This window comes from Thermobia domestica, chromosome 10 (assembly GCF_964235325.1).
Source record: "Thermobia domestica chromosome 10, izTheDome1.hap1.1, whole genome shotgun sequence".
NCBI classification, from domain to species: domain Eukaryota; kingdom Metazoa; phylum Arthropoda; class Insecta; order Zygentoma; family Lepismatidae; genus Thermobia; species Thermobia domestica.
Window position 1 is genome coordinate 245,884,576 of NC_137463.1, and position 19,423 is coordinate 245,903,998.

General features: G+C 39.0%; 1 protein-coding gene across 6 annotated transcripts in view; it reads left to right on the forward strand.

The window, feature by feature from the left end:
• twin (CCR4-NOT transcription complex subunit 6-like twin) overlaps window positions 1-19,423 on the forward strand; it is a 475,631-nt gene that overhangs the window by 341,827 nt on the left and 114,381 nt on the right. The gene's annotated exons all lie outside the window — the stretch shown is intronic.

Below are 19,423 nucleotides of genomic sequence, written 5' to 3' on the forward strand. Positions count from 1 at the left end.
GAAAATTCGAATTTTGGTTTGGCTTACTTTGGGTGATGGATAACAGTTGAGTTGAGTTATTGATTTTTAATTTAACGTCTCTTTCAGCAGCGAGGCTATTTGAGAAATAGATCTACTGGTTAACGTTGAATTCGAACCACATGAGCTCCACCGAGAATCGAACCCGGATATGACGGGTAAGAGTGCAAGGCCTTATAGAGAAGAATAAAGACCCAGATCTTTTTAAAACAAGACTGTACTTGCTAAGGTTAGCCCATCTCAGTTAAGAGACTGGTGTTGGGTTGCTTAGGAACAAGAACAGTAGAAAAATGTTGCTATGCTATTACTATGTTTAAACAGTAATGTTTTTATAACAATAGAAGGGACAAACTAAATTGTTAATTATGTGCACATGGATTCCACGTGAGATATGCTATTGCGTCGGTCGAACAGAACAGTAATTACCACTGACTGGGCAATCGAGTTAAATAATACCGAGAACACACGAATTTGCGCTGTTATTATTATTTCAGGGCCGAGGTCTTTGTTCGACTTCATGGTCACTGTATCAGTTACGTAAGTTTGTTCGTTTCATTAAAATAAAAAGAAATCACCTTGATGTGGGATGAAAGCATCTTTTGTGACCAATTTTGAGTGCGCAACGCCTAGGCTTGGTTACCACCCTAAAAAGCAGTCAGAACCCTATGGTACGTGTTGTATGACTTACTGTGTTACGACATACCTTCTCCGTGATGATACCTGTAGATGAATTGCATTGTGTTGGAGAGAATGAAACTCATTATTACCAGGCAAAGAAAGAGGGCGGATGATAATATATTCTACTCTGTCACAAGCTTCATAACTCAGTGTTGCCCGTAAGGGACACACAAAGAACTCGTCTAAAATTATTAGCGAGAGACAAGACAGGTACTTTTATGCGGTTTTGTTTCAAAGAAAGAAAGCGGTGTGCTCTCCGAAAGTGTTTGACTCTAAAGATACATCTGTCAAGGAATATCACAATTGTACAATTAAAACTCATTAGGTTTCTAATTTTGGGAGCTAAATTGTTTGTATTAATGAGTTCAATTGCTTCGTTTTGAATGTGATCAAGCGAAAATACCAGTTCTGATACTGGTTTATAACGATGAATGAAAGCTGTAACTTCAGAAAGGGTGGGTTCATTTCTGTATGACATATCTGCATTTACATAATGTTAGAGGGCGGATAGCTCAGATATGTAGCATTATACAAATGATGTACGGTCTTTCAAGCCTGAATGATCATACTTGCAGTACTTAAATTGCTAAGAGCGGGCACATGCTGTGTTACATGTTACATGTAAAATGGCATGGTAAAAGGAAAACAAGTTATACTTTATATAGTTAAAGTTATGTGGAATTTGAGAGGGAAGTTGTTTCGGGCGTAGATAAACACCATTTTGAAAAATCTAATGAAAGGTATTTGACATATGAAATGTCTGACATTGTGATACTTACTTCAGTTGTTCTCTGTTATTAATTTGCGAGCTCACACATATCTGAAGGGTTAATATTGTCGCCCTTTTTGCCTCAATTACCGGTGAAATGCGTGTGATTTGGGTTCTGCGTTTTAATATAACCCTGTGTTGGGGTCACTGCTCGTACTTCTCTAAATATATCATTGATTAATTATAGTATGTATGGCAGCATCTGAATAAAACAAGTGAGATTCGTTTCATTGTGTGAAACGATGTAAATTAAATACTAAAAATGGAAGCGGTAGATCTATAACTTCCAGTTGCGGTGGAAGGGTAACATAAGATTGCTCTTCGGACGCTGAATTCACATCAAAAATAGTTTCTCGCTCTCTCTTGCAGTGTTTATTACTTATTACACTGAGTACTCACTACACCACCTCTCCACACAAGAAGGCATAACTAGTAGCCGAGCTGATAACATGACCACTGCGACTTGGAGTATTACAGAGAAAGAACACACTCGAGGCTACATGTTGGTAGACAGCACACTGTTACAATGGGAGGTGGGCAGGATTTATCCGCAATCCAAAAGGACATGATTATGGGTGTCCTAAGAACAGGTGCATCAATAACCAAGACAGCAGCACTTGTCGGACGCACAAGTTCCAGTGTAGTGAAGGTGTACAAGGAATGGCAAGAAAATGGGGTAACGACCTCCAAGAGACGGAACTACAAGGGTGTACGGGTTACACCGCGGGCTGAGCGTCGCGTCAGACTTCGTGACAGCCAAAGTAACCATCACTGTACGGGGATTATGTGATCAATACAATGTTGGATGTACAATATTCATGTCCCACGCAACTATGCGGCGTACACTAGCACGCCTGAAGTTCCACAGCAGACGACCCACTCCTCATGACTCGTCACCTCCGACTTCGTCGCGCTTGGTTTAAGTTGCATGTTAATTGGACCGCAAATTGCTGGAAACGGGTGTGTTGGCCCGACAAATCAGTTTGTACTACACCACTTGGACGGGCGCGTGCGTGAGTAACGCCAACAACACGAAGCTATGAACCCCTCGTGCATGGTGCGTAATATACAGGCTGGTGGGTGCGACTGTATGGTTTGGGGATACTTCTGTTCGCATGAACAGGGACCGTGGGTGTGCATGGATCATAGTGTAACGTTCTTTGTGTATCCAGAGGTATTAGGGAATCACGTACAGCCCACAATGCAATACTTCTACCCACACGTAGGTGGCATTTTACAGAACGACAATGCACGGTGCCACTGAGCCATGACTATACTTGCATGGCTTCACCGACCTGAAGCATATGAATTGGCCTTCTAATTCACCGGATCTTAATCCTATAGAACATTATGGGAAATTATGGAACAAGCTTTTCGCGCCATGACTCCTGCACCGACATCCGTTGGTTTATTATGGGGTACCATCACAAATATATGGTGTAAGATTCCCGAGGAAACATATCAGCAACTACCAGAATCCATGCCACGCCTTGCTAGGCCGTCCTTCGAACAAAAAAAAAAAAAAAGTTTGACCAACAAAATACTAGGTAGGTGGCCGTAATTCAGTGAGCACTCCGTGTATTTAAGAATCAATATTGAAACCGGAAATTGTAGTTGTTTTTACTACTTCTGATTTTAATAGAAGAATAAGAACTGAGATTAAATCAATTTTGTGCATCCTGAATACTATAAACCCGATACTCGCCTATCTCTTACCGTTTTTATTCTATGAGATTGATTTTGAAACCGGTACTAGTCGTGCTAGCAAATTGTCATTTCTGGTTTTAGTATAGATGAAGGTAAAGATGAAATCTGTTTTTGGAACGCCGAGTTTATTCCAAAAATCACTCTTCACTGGCTTCTTACTTTTAACCGTTTTTCCTGTGACATCTGTCGACAAGTACGTATAGCCGTTTTATGAGACTTCCTACATCTTCAAAGACAATTGTTTGTGTGTGTCCAATTTTAACCAACTAAAGTGGTTTTATAGGAATCTTTAATCGTTTTGCGCTTATGCTATGCCTTTAAACGACGATAGAGAATTAATTATGAAATTAGGCTGGTTGGAAAAAAAAAAAAAGGAACCACGAAACACAGAGCTTAGTGTCCAACTCACTACATTGGACACCAGATTTGATCCATTGTGTTAATTTCGAAAGATCCTGTTTTGTCAATTTTCATAATACGAATTTTATGTCGGGGCAAGAGCTGTTGCTTGAGTTATCGCTTAATGCGTGATTTCGTAGGTAAGTTCAAACAAAAGAGACTGGAAGGAGAGATGCAAAATATTTGATGCTGTCGTCAGCCTTATTACCGAAGTTACACAAAATTGATGTTGTAAGTGCTGTGTTAAGCATATAACCATTATTTCAGTAGACATTCGTTGCGAAAATGGTGTTTCTGTTACGAAGTCATGCATGAATATGTATTCATTTGTGATGTCAGCAGATTGCATTTGACGTAATGAGTTCGTATATATATATGATGTGTGTGTGTGTGTGAGTGAGTGAGAGAGAGAGAGAGTGAGTGAGTGATCGCCAATATGTGTTAGTTCGTCCCCTGGCATGGAAAATCTTAAATTAAAATAATATGAGGTCAACTACATGTCGCCAGACCAGTGTTATCCTTATCTTCCTTCAGTGTTAGTACCTTACCCATTATTTATATATATTGTACAGGGTGATCTAATAAAATCTACGTTTTAACGTCTAATAAAACAAAAATATTGCAGATAGAAACTCGTTTATTCAAAATATGAAATGGTATACAAAACAGGTTGTACTGATTTGCACTGTTACTTTGTTCTGTTATGTATTGAATAACAGAATTATTGTCAAATGTACAATAAAATCTCCCACTTTGTGATAAGCTCTAGCGCTGTCAGTGGAGGGGCTAGAAGAGTAGGAATAATCGCTCTTGCTTGCCACTCTCGTGCGCCTGCCGTTTTCAGTCATCCTTGTGATCTAGTCAGGAGCTCATCGTGCGTACTCAGTCGAAATGATTTTTAAAAGTAGAGTTTCTGTGATTACAGTGCAAAGAGCTTTCCGCTTAAAGGTTACTATTCCATGTAATCAAACTCTTCCTGATCGGAAGACTGTCTTACAATGAGTCAGAATTTTCGAACAACGTATGTTCAGCGTTGTAAAAATAAATAAATCTGGCCGACCTAAAAGTGCTTGCATGCCTGCCTGAGAGTATTGAGGATGGGAAACAGTCATTTTTGCAACCCTTAAGAGGCCCAATCATATCGAAATAAAAATGCCTCTAATTTTACAGTAATTATGTGATATCTTCAAATAGATAAGAAATAATCGAAATGTGGAACAAGAGTGTCTTAGACAATATTATTTTGCAAGAGATATCGTTATCACGACTCACTTATCTGCTTTCGATTTCCAGACATTTAGAAAATCGGCATTTATTTTTGCGTTTTTAAATGGCTGCAAACAGAAAGCTACTTGGTAGTGCTCTCAAACGGGTCGGGTTGACCCGACCCGACCCGTGACCCGACCCGACCCGAGTCGGGTCGGGTCAGTTCGGGTCGGGTTACGGGTCGGGTCGGGTCAGGTCAGCTCGGGTCGGGTTGTCGGGTCGGGTCAGTCGGGTCAGCTCGGGTCGGGTTATCGGGTCGGGTCACTCGGGTCGGGTTGTCGGGTCGGGTCAGTCGGGTCAGCTCGGGTCGGGTTATCGGGTCGGGTCACTCGGGTCGGGTTGTCGGGTCGGGTCAGTCGGGTCAGCTCGGGTCGGGTTGTCGGGTCGGGTTATTCGGGTCGGGTTGTCGGGTCGGGTCAATCGGGTCAGGTCGGGTCGGGTTGTCGGGTCGGGTTATTCGGGTCGGGTTGTCGGGTCGGGTCAATCGGGTCAACTCGGGTCGGGTTATCGGGTCGGGTCACTCGGGTCGGGTTATCGGGTCGGGTCAGTCGGGTCGGGTTGTCGGGTCAGTCGGGTCGGGTTGTCGGGTCGGGTCAGTCGGGTCAGTTCACTTTGGTCAACTAAGTTTAGGTTGAGCTTAAACTCGGCTGGAGTCGAAAACTGCTGTTTTACACTACCTGCGTAATAAAAAATAGCAATTTTCAATTGATTTTAAAGAACCCATAAATGTATTTTGAACACTTTCAGCTAGTGTTTCTATGGTAAATGCTTATTTTTGTACTTGAGTGTAATTTAATTTTTAAATGTGGAAGATTGATTTTACCAATCGACTGTAATATTAATATCTACGCCAATATGGAGTCTGGATTTAGAACAAAACTAAAAGTTGTTTAAGCAAGGCCAAAAGAAAGATTGGATATGGACGACCAAGCCCAAGCAGGGCCGCGGTAGCTCAGTGGTAGAGAATTCATCTCTGGTGCATGGTGTCCATGGTTCGATCCCAGCTTGTGTTAAGTAGGCTTTGTGGTGGAGAAACGCCGTGTAGTGGGTTTTCTCGGGGTTCTCCTGTTTCCTCCCACTTTCTTCATTCCACCATTTCATTCATTTCTCATGGTCACCATATCCCTTAGCCTCGAAGCAGAATCGAGGGACCTTAAACTCAGGAGTGTAGCTAAGGGGGGGGCATCGGGTCCAGGCCCCCCAAATGGTTTCCTGACCCCCCCACCAAATGACCAGCTTTAAAAACATCATAGTAAAATTATCTCGCTTCCTTCATTTAAAAGTAACAAAGTTATTGACAATTAATAATATACGGTAAAATAGTATAGAGAAATTTTGTTTTTCCATACCGATCGAAAAATAGGATACATTTTTGTGACAGCAGATTACGCAATTTACTGCGATTTATATTTGACAGTTTAAAGACAAACATTTTAACAAGATATTATAAATACAGCCATACAACAAAGGTACTAAACTGATTTGTAAGTACATTATATTTTTATATGCTTTAACAAGTATTTTAAAAGACAGAGAATGGAAAATTTGGTGAGAAACAATGTTTTTATTCAGTTTGGATTTCATTCGCTCTCTTTTATTTCTACTCAGTGTAATAAAATAATTGTTTTTTTTTTTTTAGTCACGAATAATAAATAAATATTTTTGTAAGGAAACTATAAAGAAATTAAGTGAAATTTAAAGAAAATCAATCTTGTGTACATAGGTTCTGTATACAAGGTCTTAAATTTAAATAAAAAGGTAACCAAGAAAAGTTTTGTTCCTTTTTCACCCACCACCTTCGAACATCGATACGTCACCTAACCTGGAAGATCAAAAATAGTCCCCATCAACATCGACGACCTTCTGAAAACGTTCCTGAAGGCCATGGAATTCATCGCGGTAGAAGTTGGTGGTCCGTGAAACGAAGAAGGTATCAGGTGCATTTTGGACTTTTACTAGGGATTTGAATTGGGGCCTCTAAGGTGATTATCCAAAGAATGGAACAGGTAATAATCGGACGGTGCAATACCCGGGGAATATAGTGGTTGCAATATTGTTTCCCATCCAAGGCGGAGAATGGTGTCCTGAGTCATCCTAGCCACGTGGGACTTAGCGTTGTTCCGTAAACCAGGACCCATTTGCAATTCAGAAGTGATGGCTCCAGAGTTTTGAGTTTTTGTTGAGCACAGCTCAACTGCTGACACTACACAGTTGCATTGATACTCTGACCAGCTGGTAGCAGTTCCCGATGCACGATGCACCAAACACACAGAAGGACCTTCTTCTGGTACAGTGCTGGTTTCGGCTGTTTTGAAATTGGTTCATGGGATGCTAACCAATGATGACGGCGCCGTGGAGCTTCGTATAGGACCCACTTTTTAGCACATGTCAACGCCCTGTCCAGAAATGGCTCCGAAATAGTAAATAAACCCATGCGACTGCCGCGTTGCCTTCTGGCCCGGGGTCAAAACATGTGAGACCCAACTTGTAGTGCTTCCCAACTTGATGGATGTGCTGCCGAATGGTTTCTCCACACACTGAATTGTAGTCCCAGTTCCTCTTTGTACGTACATGTGTTGGTCTTCTGGCATGTGGTGTTTTTGGGTGTTTGGTCATCGTCCTTAAACTTGTTAAACCATCGCTGCACTGTCCGCGTCGTCACGACACCCTCAACAAAGGCCTGGCATATTTTCTGTCCCGCTACAGCGGCGGTTGATCTCCATTTGAACTCGTTCAGCATACATGCTCTTATGACGCTCTGTGGATGTCCCATGTTCCCTCTGTCTTTACGCAAGTTCACTGTGTATCTGAATTGCCACAACCAGGTAGTATGTTGGATATACCCACACCAACAACTGACGTTCGCCTTATCTCCACTCGCATTCAACTCACGGTGTGAGGTCCAATTGAACACAGACCTCCACGAAAAGGGACAGAACTTTCTGGTTATTTTTATAGTTATGCACAAAAGTATAGCGTTTGGTCCCGGGCAGTAGTTCTTGATTAAGCATAATAAAAATTATCTTGAATATAATTTATGGATAATAATAATAATAATAATAATAATAATAATAATAATAATAATAATAATAATAATAATAATAATAACAATAATAATAATAATAATAATAATAATAATACAGTAATAATAATAATAATAATAATAATAATAATAATAATAATAGTAATAATAAATAAGATAAAATAGTGTTTTTAGTTTTCCAGAAGGAAACCAAAATTTTCCTTTCTTTTAGGCCTGAAAAACACTAGCAGCAACACATTTTTTGCTTTGTACATTGTAGCCGCCCCCCCTCAAAAACGACGGGCCCTTCCTACACGAACCTGCTGGCTACACCCCTGCTTAAAGTGAATATTTCATTTTATTTCACCAAGCCCAAGGACATCGATACAAGAACAAGATAAAGATTGGACATGCAAGACGAATTGCATAGTAATCTTGCTCTTGGCCTTGTTTTGGTGATCACCAAGTAGCGATGAGCGTATTTTCTAGCTTTCCGTATAGTATGAAATACCATAATCAAAATCACACTTGGTCTTCATTTGTACCGATGAGGTGAGCATTCTTGGCTCTTGTATAGCATGAAAGATCACCAAGACTACGAAATGCAGGACCAAGACTTGACTGCAAGACAAAGAATAAGACGCAGTATTGATGACCAAGACCTAGGGAGCGAATTGTTTGAATTTCATTTGTTGGGCTGAAAGTGATGAAATAAAATTAGTACTTTATAATTAAATATCAACCTGTATTTCGTCACATAGAACTAAAGAAAAAAATAAAATAAAAATAAATAAATAAATAAATAAAATAAAAATAAAAATAAATTTCTCCCACGTCGGACATTGGTATCAGTTATAAAAAGAAATAACCAAACCTCAAAAGTGCCAAATATTCATTAAGATGCATATACAAATCCCTGCTTGATCTAGCTAGTGGTTAACGTGTAAGACTTCGGTACACGTGGTCCGGGTTCAATTCCCAATGGGAGTGCATTTTGGTGTTCACCCAGTGTTGTGACCATAGTGCTCTCAAACGGATCGGGTTGACCCGACCCGACCCGTGACCCGACCCGACCCGTGACCCGACCCGACCCGACTCGGATCGGGTCAGCTCGGGTCAGGTCAACTCGGGTCGGGTTGTCGGGTCGGGTCAGTCGGGTCAGCTCGGGTCGGGTTATCGGGTCGGGTCAGTCGGGTCGGGTCAGTCGGGTCGGGTTATCGGGTCGGGTCAGTCGGGTCAGGTCGGGTCGGGTTGTCGGGTCGGGTTATTCGGGTCGGGTCAATTGGGTCAGCTCGGGTCGGGTTGTCGGGTCGGGTTATTCGGGTCGGGTTGTCGGGTCGGGTCAATCGGGTCAACTCGGGTCGGGTTATCGGGTCGGGTCACTCGGGTCGGGTTGTCGGGTCGGGTCAGTCGGGTCAGATCGGGTCGGGTTGTCGGGTCGGGTCAATCAGGTCGGATCACGGTTCGGGTCAGTCGGGTCGGGTCGGGTCATCGGGTCGGGTCAGTCAATTCGGGTCACGGGTCGGGTCGGGTCGGTCTTCAACCCGACCCGACCCGACCCGTTGAGAGCACTACTACTTGGTAACTCGTGATAACGGTACCTCATGCAAAATAATATTGTCTAAGACACTCTTGTTCCACATTTCGATTATCTTCTATCTATTTGAAGATATCACATAATTGCTGTAAAATTATCGATATTTTAATTTAACAGTGATTAGGCCTCTTACAACGTTCTGCAAGGAAGCACACTGCAGCTGTTAGGCTTCCTACGAAAAGCCTTAAGAAGAATTTTGCAAGAAGACTTGCAGCTTGACCCGTGTTTTCAATAACATTGGATATTTTTGCATACACAACTTCCTATCTGCAGTACTTTTTGTTTTATCAGCCTTTACAATATGGAAGGTTTTATTGGGCCACCCTGTATGTGGATATTGTATTTCGTTTGAATTTAGGCTAAGTGCTGCTGCTTTCCTTTTCGTTTTAAAGAAAGTCATATTTTGTATGCTTGTCTATTGATGGGTTTTCGATAAGGATTCCGTTGTAGCACTCGTTCTTGTTTTAATCTCTTGTTCTGTCCATACATTTATGAGTACCTTAAAGTTTTATTTTATTTTTATGTTGCAGTCTCAGTAAAACCAGAATAATGAAATTACGAATATCACAGATAATTATTTTTCCGCAATTCCTTTAAAAAAAAGAAAATTAGCCGCTTTCACTTTTCTTAACTGTGAAAAAATAAGACTTTAAAGCAGAGAAAATGAAAGTTAGAAAATAATATTCCTGGATTGTTCGTCGTACTTCTTCCTCGCGATGTTCTGACCTTTTGAACTCCCGCAATCAGATACAGTAAACGTGATATTTCAAAGCTTGACATTTTTTTTCCTTCCAATAGAAACAGTGTTGGAGAACGAATCATAATATTTTGTTTGCTGGACAGGACTGGGATATGTCGTCTTTTCATCTTCACATGTCAGAAGCGCTCTAATAAATTAATTAATAAAAACGGAAATAAAGATGCGACGACGCTGATAGTCTGGGAAATCTCTGCGGTTGATCACATTGTGCAAATCCTGCGGTGATTTGCCCTATTAATATTCCCGATGCAACGAATTTAGTGAATTGAAAGAGAAAGACTTCAAATGTTTCCTGGTTTGATAACGGTGCAGCATCCTGCGCCACAACTGTTTGGGATATGTCACCAACATTCACAGGATGCGATTTTCATTGTGATTGATCATATATGTTGGCGGGTGTGGGAATATCACATACTCTTTGTGCTCAGGTAGAAGTAGTCACTGTGTGATTATGCTTTATTATATATTGTAATCCGAAAGAATTTCTTTTTACACACCCAATGTTGTCGGAAAGTGGTCTTCAAGTCATATTTTTCACGTAACGACATTTAAAAAAAGTGAAAGTAAAGCATCTTGAATGCTAAGAAGAACAATCAATTTGTAATGTCATTGAAATTACTTGCAATACAAAGAATCAGATTCATTTAATTTTACTTGTGCCGCTCCAGGACCGATATATGGTATTACGGCAGTATTTGGTGTTTCGTTTGTAATTTTATGGTTGTTCTTTAGTACATTCTAGAGTGGAGATACCAGAGCGTTTTACAGTAGAACAGGTGCCAATGAATTAGTAATTCCTCGTAGTTTAGAATTTAGAGCGTAAACCAACGAAATCTGAATGTGTGAATCAGTGGGTACACAAGGGGTTTCAGGATGTAACTCTTTTCCTTGAGTGGAGCCACGGTGGCTCAGTGGTAGAGCGCTTACCTCTGGTGTGTGGGGTCCCTGGCTCGATCGCCACCGAAGTAAGTTTGTGGTGGACAACCTGGTGTCTGCGAATTTTCTCGGGCTACTTCCGTTTCCTCCCACATTATCATTCCACCAATCCTTCCATCATAATTCACTTGCCTTAATCATCGTCTCTCTCAGCCTAAAAGGACGTAATCGTGTGACGTTAAATTGAAAGTTTTCATTTCGTTTTCTCTCCCGTGAGCACATGAAGGAGAAATAAATATTTACTATATGAACATACATATATAAAAAAAAAAAAAAAATACGTTTGTTCTGTAAGGATAGGAATTTTCGTGCTTGAACCTCTCCTTTGATGAAATTCTGTGTGCGCCACTGGTGTGAGTTATAATATATGAAAAGCATTCCATTACTTACAAAGGATGTCTCTGTAATTATTTAGTTAACTGGCTAACAGGAACTCCAAGGTTGCACTAAGGCTTTAAAAAATACGGTCGTTTGGGTATAAGCATCAATTTAACAATCTGAGTGATAGGTAACTTTTCCAATTAATGCTATATTCAACAGTTACCTCTGCGTAGAATTTAAATTTCCTGTTACTAACCCCAGAATTCTACCAAGATAATTTTAAAAGTCTAGTACATAAATCCAGGAAAATTTAACTTTTCAGCGAATACAGTGTACAATACCTTAAGTGCTAGACCATTGATCCCTCTACCCAGTGATGTCATTCAAATAGTTTAACAAGCGGTTCTGTGATTTATATATGTGCCTTTGGCTTTAAAGACCCGGATTCGATTTCCAGCAAAAGCTCATGTGATTCTGATCCCACATTAAGCTATAGGTTTACGTATCTTGAGGCGCGCATCCAGAATGTTTTTGTTTTGAGGGCTCGAAACTTTCAGGAAGGGGGGGTCTAATACTGCAAGCCACTTCGTCTATGTAGTGTTGAACAGGTATTATTCTACACCCCAAAAAACTATAAATAATTGTAAAATACTTCCACCTATCAAAAAAAAGAAAAATAGAAAGATTTTTATAGGAAAAGAAAATATAGATGAAGTGTAAGATCGAATTTTCGTAAGACATCAATTACTTCCCTGTTCTGTTGAGAAAGTGTAAAAATGTGTGTTGAGTTATGAAGTTTTGGAAGAAATCAGGATCCGTGAACCCCCTCCATGGGTGCGTTCCTGCGTTTATTAGGCTATGGCTAATCGAGGATGCGTTTCCGATTCGGTACCCCCTGTAGCGAACGCAACGTAGGGTGCTATTCGGTAATTTTACTTTCGCCAGAGTTATAAATCATACTGTGAGCCAGTTAAGGTTTCCAGCTCTATAATAGCAGAGTTCCAGTACTCTGCACAAAACATTTTCCAAGCAGCTGTTTCTTGCTAAAATTCCCTGGCCTGGCAAAACGTCTTTTTAAAAAAAAAAAAAAAAAACTGCTTTAGATATCTTTTAAACAGCAGACGGTTTATTGTTCCGAAACGCACCAAATACGCTCGAGCCGACGTGTTCTCTGCGTTTTTTATTACTTTCGCGTTTGCAGCACATTGTGATAGCCATCCACATTTAAATACATGGTCAGCGTATTCGAATCGTACGCATGAGCAATAAAAGCTTGTTGCGAACGCATCGAATAGCCGCGCAGTTCTAGCATCACTGGTGAAAGGGACGCTAAATTGAAAATCAAATCAGATCTATGATCAGTGTAGTAAACTTGACTTAGGATTAATATCAGTACTATACTATGATATTACTATTGTTATTTATTCCAATGATATTTGTAGGAATGACTAAGATTAAATCATATAGCATCTTTATGTTGATATTTTGAATATTTATTTTCAGAAATAGTGCTAGAAAATTAAGTTTCTTTCGTAAGTACTGGATTTAAAGAAGAGAGAATTTTAACCGGCTACCGATACGAACGGGCTGAATGATAATACTGCCATTCTCTGAATTTACGCTGGTAGCTACTGATCTGGCTATTACGTATGTGATTCACTAATTAACATGTAGATTTAAACCGAGTTGTTGCCGAAACACGAGAAATAGCAGCAGTATTGTGCAACAACAAAAGTCTATCAGTAGCCTCTTGTTTCGCTGTTTTCCAGTAAACACTTCTTGTATCTTAATTAGCGTATTACGTCACATATGTCCTTGTCCTTGGCAATGAGCTATAGTTACCTCCCTGACCGAGAGATGCACTCCCATATGAAACGTCATTTGAGGAGAGCAATCAACAACACCCATCCTTATTTACCTGAAGGTTATTTCAATTTCGTAATCTCGTGTACACTGCACAGTGAAGTTTGTGTGATACGGTTAAGTACACGCAAATTACGTCCCAAATGCTATTTACAACTATCGTGTCTAGGCAATACAATATTTTCAAACAACTTTGCTTCTTTGATTAGTTGTTTACTGCTAAAGTCATTATTGGCTTATCTTGAAGTTAATGTGTACACACTAATGTGTTACATAACTAGTTCCTTAAAGGTATATTTTTATAATGTGCGCTGTTTAAGATTATTTTTCACTCTTATAACAGCGAATCACTGGCTTTTATTCTTAAAAACATTCTTTGTTCCAATCAGAGTAAATCGAATTTGTACGAGTAATGCGAACCAATCAAGAACGGAATAGCTGATGAAGAACGCTGGAACAAACGATTAGCCAGTGAGGATGTCCGAAACAGTTCCCAGTTACCCCCGAAAATGACTGCTTCGTCATTACTTGTACATCTTCCATTTACTCTGGATCCACCATAATCTAATGGTTAGAGCGTTGAACTCCCAGGTTCGATTCCCAACCGGTGCTAAGACGTGACGGCCACTAGGTCTAGAAAGCTCCTTATACGCGTGTTAAGAGACAGAGCGACGCATCGCGCTGACCACGTGTTCTTAGCTAAACTGGACGTAGTTCAGTCGGTCACTAACAGATGGCGTTGGAGCGGCTCAGGCCCACAGAAAGAGCTATTACGCCGAGTGATGTTACTTTAATCAATAGGCTAAAAAAAAAAAAAAAGTAGAATTCCAAATTATGCGAAATCAATATTCAAACTTGAAGTAGCATACCTAGAATTACTGGCTGCAGTCGAGGAATATGATCATAGATAAAATCTGTTCTTGGGATACTGAATCCCAATCAAAAAGCCATTACTCGCTATCCATTACTCTTTTTGTTCTATGAATATTAATATTGAAAAAGCAAGTGCTAATTGATATGTATCACTTCCGGTTGGAAGAAAGGAATAAAATAGTAGGTAAAACACATTCTTGCGGACTGAATCCATGATTAAAAACTGCTTCTTGCTATCTTTTTCTGTTTTATCAATTGAGCTTTGTGGTGGACAAATATCGTGTTCGTGGGTTTTCTCGGGGTTCCCGCTTTTCCTTACATTTTGTTCATTCCGATCATTTCATTCATTTCTCATCATCACCGTTTCCGTCAGCCTAGCCAGCATAAGCGTGGGATGTAAAACTTAAATATTTCATTTCATTTTCAGTTCTATCCATTAAGCCAGCGTTTCCCAACCGGTGTGCCGCGGCACACTGGTGTGCCGCGAGAAAATCGAAACAAATTATTAATTCTATACGAACCAAATTGCAAGACAGGGGAAAATGTATATTTATATTTCACATTACTATGAACCTCTACTATAAATCTACAATTTTAAATTTCATACTGTGTTACTTTTCTGTACATTTTTAATGTTGAAAAACGTATTTATCATTGTCATGACCATTATTACTTCTTTATTGTTGCAGACTATTTCGTAACTTGAAATTTTAACATATCATTCAATAAATTGAACAAAGCAAGCATGCATACAAATTACCTACATTTGTGTTTTAAAAGTATAGGAGATTTGTTTATTTGTTCGTTATTTAGTGATCTTCCCTTTTAGTTAGAAGTTAGATACAGTTTTCGAAAGAGAAAGTGGATTTTTAAAAACCAGAGTCCTATATTTCATTGCTATTGTTTTCTATTTTAAAATTAGAATGAAAAATAAGTATAATGATTTAGCACGGGGGAAAATCAGTGATCGAGCTTTCTTCTCTGTAAGAAGGAAATTAGTAATCACATTAAAATACCACGGTAATTTTATATATATATATATATATATATATATATATATATATATATATATATATATATATATATATATATATATATATATAATGGGTGTGCCACGAGAATTCAAGTTACACCTGTAGTGTGCCGCAAGTTGAAAAAGGTTGGGAAACGCTGCATTAAGCGGTCAGTGCTGTAACTGAAAAATCGTAAATTTTCACCACGTTCGATTTGAACAAATAAAAGTTAAAAGAAAACTCTCTCTTGGGAAGCTGACTATATATATAATGATTTTTCATTGTATTTCTAATTTTGTTCTGCTGAAGTAAGTGTTGAAACCAGAAGCACTAGTAAATTTCACCACTTCGTGTTTTAGTAGTGTTTCGGGTAGTGATTTAAGTTCTCTTCAAACGATGAATCGATTTTTTAAAAAATGCTTGTCCCTGTCTATTACCATTTTTATTCTAAGATGATATATGTTGAAACTTCATTTCAACCACTTTCCGTTTGAATAAAGGATTAACAGAGATGGAACCAATTATTGGGCCGCAGAATCGACTGAAAAAAAAAATGTTCTCAATAGCTTTTACCGTCTTTTTGTTGCGAAAATCAGTATTGAAAGCGGAAGTACTAGTAAATTTAACCATTTGCTTCTTCGGTATAGAGTTCTGGCTGGTCATAGTATGTTCTCTTTTGATGCTGAATCGATTGGAGGAAACCACTAGCCGCTGTCTATTACTATTTTTGTTCTGTGGCGATTATCGTATGTACCGGAAATTGTTAATTTGTACCACTTCCGGGTTGAATAGAAGGTTAATAGATAAAAAAAAAAACACCGTCCTCGATATCTCTAATAGTTTTTGCTCTGATACCTGGAAAATCGGACCGTCATAGTCGTTCTCTAAGACTTCTGACTCTTACATAGCACACAATAGGCACAATACCATAGCATAGTTTGGAGGTGTAAAAAGAAAAACGGTATATTTTTCATGTCTGGTTACGCTGTAGGAAATTTGGTTTTAGTACTTGAAAACCTGATAATTGTTTTATAATGATTTGACACTCAAATTTTGAGTGCATGTTGGTTTTTCATCTTGAAGAAAAGAAAATGTAGAACAGAAACTATGATTTTTCGACATTCTGTTAAGCTTTTTTTGAAAAATGTTTGTTTGAATATATGTATTTTTGAGCAGTAAGAAAGCATCTTGCAAGAGGGGTTATAATATTACATGAACATAGTTTATGAAATTAACACACAATTTAGTAATTTTATCTTTAAGAAAGCAGTTTTAAAAAAACCTAATTATCTGCTGTAGTGATGAAAAATCTTAGTATCTGACAGTGCCATTTGGTGAATAGCATTCCAATGTTTAGAAGAAAAACAAGTCCTCATTACTTCACAATTATTGAGTAGGAAACGATAATGTAAGAAAATATTTACACAATGTATGTTAATTATTCTGTATTAACTTTCTGTTTTTGGAGCTTTCTGTGTGTCATTCTGCCAAAAATTGTAAAGTCATGCCAACCTTATTGTAATATATGGATATACACATTGGAAGCTCATTGTTTTAATGAGTTTCTGTTATAAGTTGACAACATGATAAACATGTGCTCACACAATAAATAAACTCAAGAAGCTTTTACTGAAATATACAACTTAGTAGTTCATTTACGTTTTCCCTTTCGTGTTCATTTCTAACAATGTCAGTTGAGTCACGTTGAAAAACATACGTGCGCATTTTTTTTCTGTGCTTAACTAGCACACGGTAATGTATAATTTACTGTAAAAACATTGTATTTATTTACAACGAGCAGAATTACCCATTCTTCGCACGGGAAGAATAGTGTTTATGCAAAATCTTTGAATGTGAAAGAGTGCGGAAATTAGATAAACAACGCAATGCCTTCGGCATTGCCTCTATCAATTTTCTGGCCAACTGATCGAAATACATAACGACGTGCATCCTTAGGCGTTGGTCCTGTCGATTTTCTGGCGAACTGATCGAAATAGATAACGACGTGCATCCTTCGGCATTGCCCCAATCGATTTCTGACTACTTGATCGAAAAAGATAACGACGTGCATCCTTCGGCATTGTCCCTATCGATTTTCTGGTCAACTGATTGAAATTGATAACGACGTGCATCCTTCGGCATTGTCCCTATCGATTTTCTGGTCAACTGATCGAAATATATAACGATGTGCATCCTATGGCATTGCTTCTATCGATTTTCTGGCCAACCGATCGACATTGGTAATGAATGACGTGCATCCTTCGGCATTGCCTCTTTCGATTTTCTGGTCAAGTGATCGAAATAGATAATGATGTGCATCCTTTGGCATTGCCCCTACCGATTTTCTGGCCAAGTGAGATGCCCGTTCTTCGCACGAAAATAATAAGATTCATGCAAAGGATTTCAAAAGTCTAAGCGACAGGTATGTTGGGTTACAGTGCCGGATCTATGAACAGCAAGACCCCGCAGGGGTCCCCTGCACCTTGCTGTAAATACTAATTTTTAAAGCACTTGAAAAAGAATATTTTCACAATGGTTTAATTACTTGAACCAAGTAATGAGCTACCAGGATTGACAACGACGCACGAGATGTAGCACTCTAGTCAATTAGCCCAGTTTGCCGCATTGTTCATTGTGCTTTTTATCCCGTTGATATAGAGCTAAGTATAGTAAATTTTACAGAAGTAAACGATAGCTCAGAAAACGAAGTTTCTAGACGGGTCGAGATTGAAGGTTTCTTATTTTTTATTTTATTTTATTTTATTTTTTTTTAAAGGATTTTTACATATAAGAAATTCAACTGCATCCGGATTTGCAACTTCAGTGTTAAGTCATTTGGAGAAATTCGGATTGTCTGTGAAAAAACGCAAAGGATAGGAATATGGTGGCGCTGCTGTGATGAATGGTGCTTACTCAGGGGTTCAGAAGAGAGTTCAAGAAATTGAGGAACGAGCTATATATGTTCACTGCGCGGTACATAACCTAAACCTTGTCATTAATGATGCCGTCAAAGGTGTAAAAGAAGTTGCCAGTTACTTGAGAACGCTCCAAGATTTGTATATATTTTTTGGCTAAAATATAAATAGGTGGGATATTCTGTCATTATTGACAGGAAAATCAGATGCCACTTGAAACAGCTCAATCCAATCAGATGAGCCTCACGGTATCAGTCTATTGTAGTTATCAGGTTGAGGTATATTGATGTAATGAAAACACCCGAAAAACTTCCATTCACTAGTAAGAAGGTTAACGAGTGAGTGATTGGCGAAAATTATGGACTCCTTCGATTTTGTGTTTCTGCCCGTGGTGCTGTCAAAAAATTTTCACAACTGAATATCGCATCGCAACTTCTCCAAACTAAACACATTGACCTTCCGAAAGCTTTACGCACTCTTGAAGAAAGCCGAGAGGAATTGAAGAAAATGAGAGAAGAATACCATCAAATAAAACAAGAGATTACAATTTTTGCTGCGAAGTGGAAAGTCAACCCTGTGTTCGTAGAAAAAAGGCACCCCCCGCCAAAAAAAAAAAAAAAAAAAAAAGTCACTTCGATGAACTGGTAGATCATCGGTTTTCGGACACAGAGGCTTGCTTCAGGGTTAATGTTTACAACAGACTTCTCAACAGAAATCTCAGATCTCAAACTGTTTTATTATTACATGATTCATAGTATAAACTGAAAATGTGATTGTACGAACATAATGAAAAGCATTTATCAACGTTTGAAAATTCGACAGTCATTACACAAAATACTCCAATACTAAATATGGTTTGAATGTGTTCAAGGGCGCACATTATGGGTGGCAAGGGGGCGCTTGCCCCCTCTAGAGGAAATTGTACTTCGCAGGATCGAAAACCCAATATATTTTTTAGAATACTTACCGCAAGATTTGAAACTATGTTTGAAATGTCGCTTATACTTGCCCCCCTCTGGAACCTTGAATGTGTTATATCAGATACTTCGTGGATCTCTCGTGACGCGAAAGGATTTTCATAACTCTTAAATAATTAAGATAAAATCACATATAAATTTTGTATATAAATTTAGAAGACAAGAGAAGGAAAGTTTCGAGATAAGACGAGACGAGAAATCCGTATTTCTCGCCTTGTCTCATGCGAAACAAGCGTAGGAGAGGGCCGTGGTAGCTGTGGTAGAGCGTTCAGCTCTGGTGCATGGGATCCGTGGTTCGATCCCAGCTCA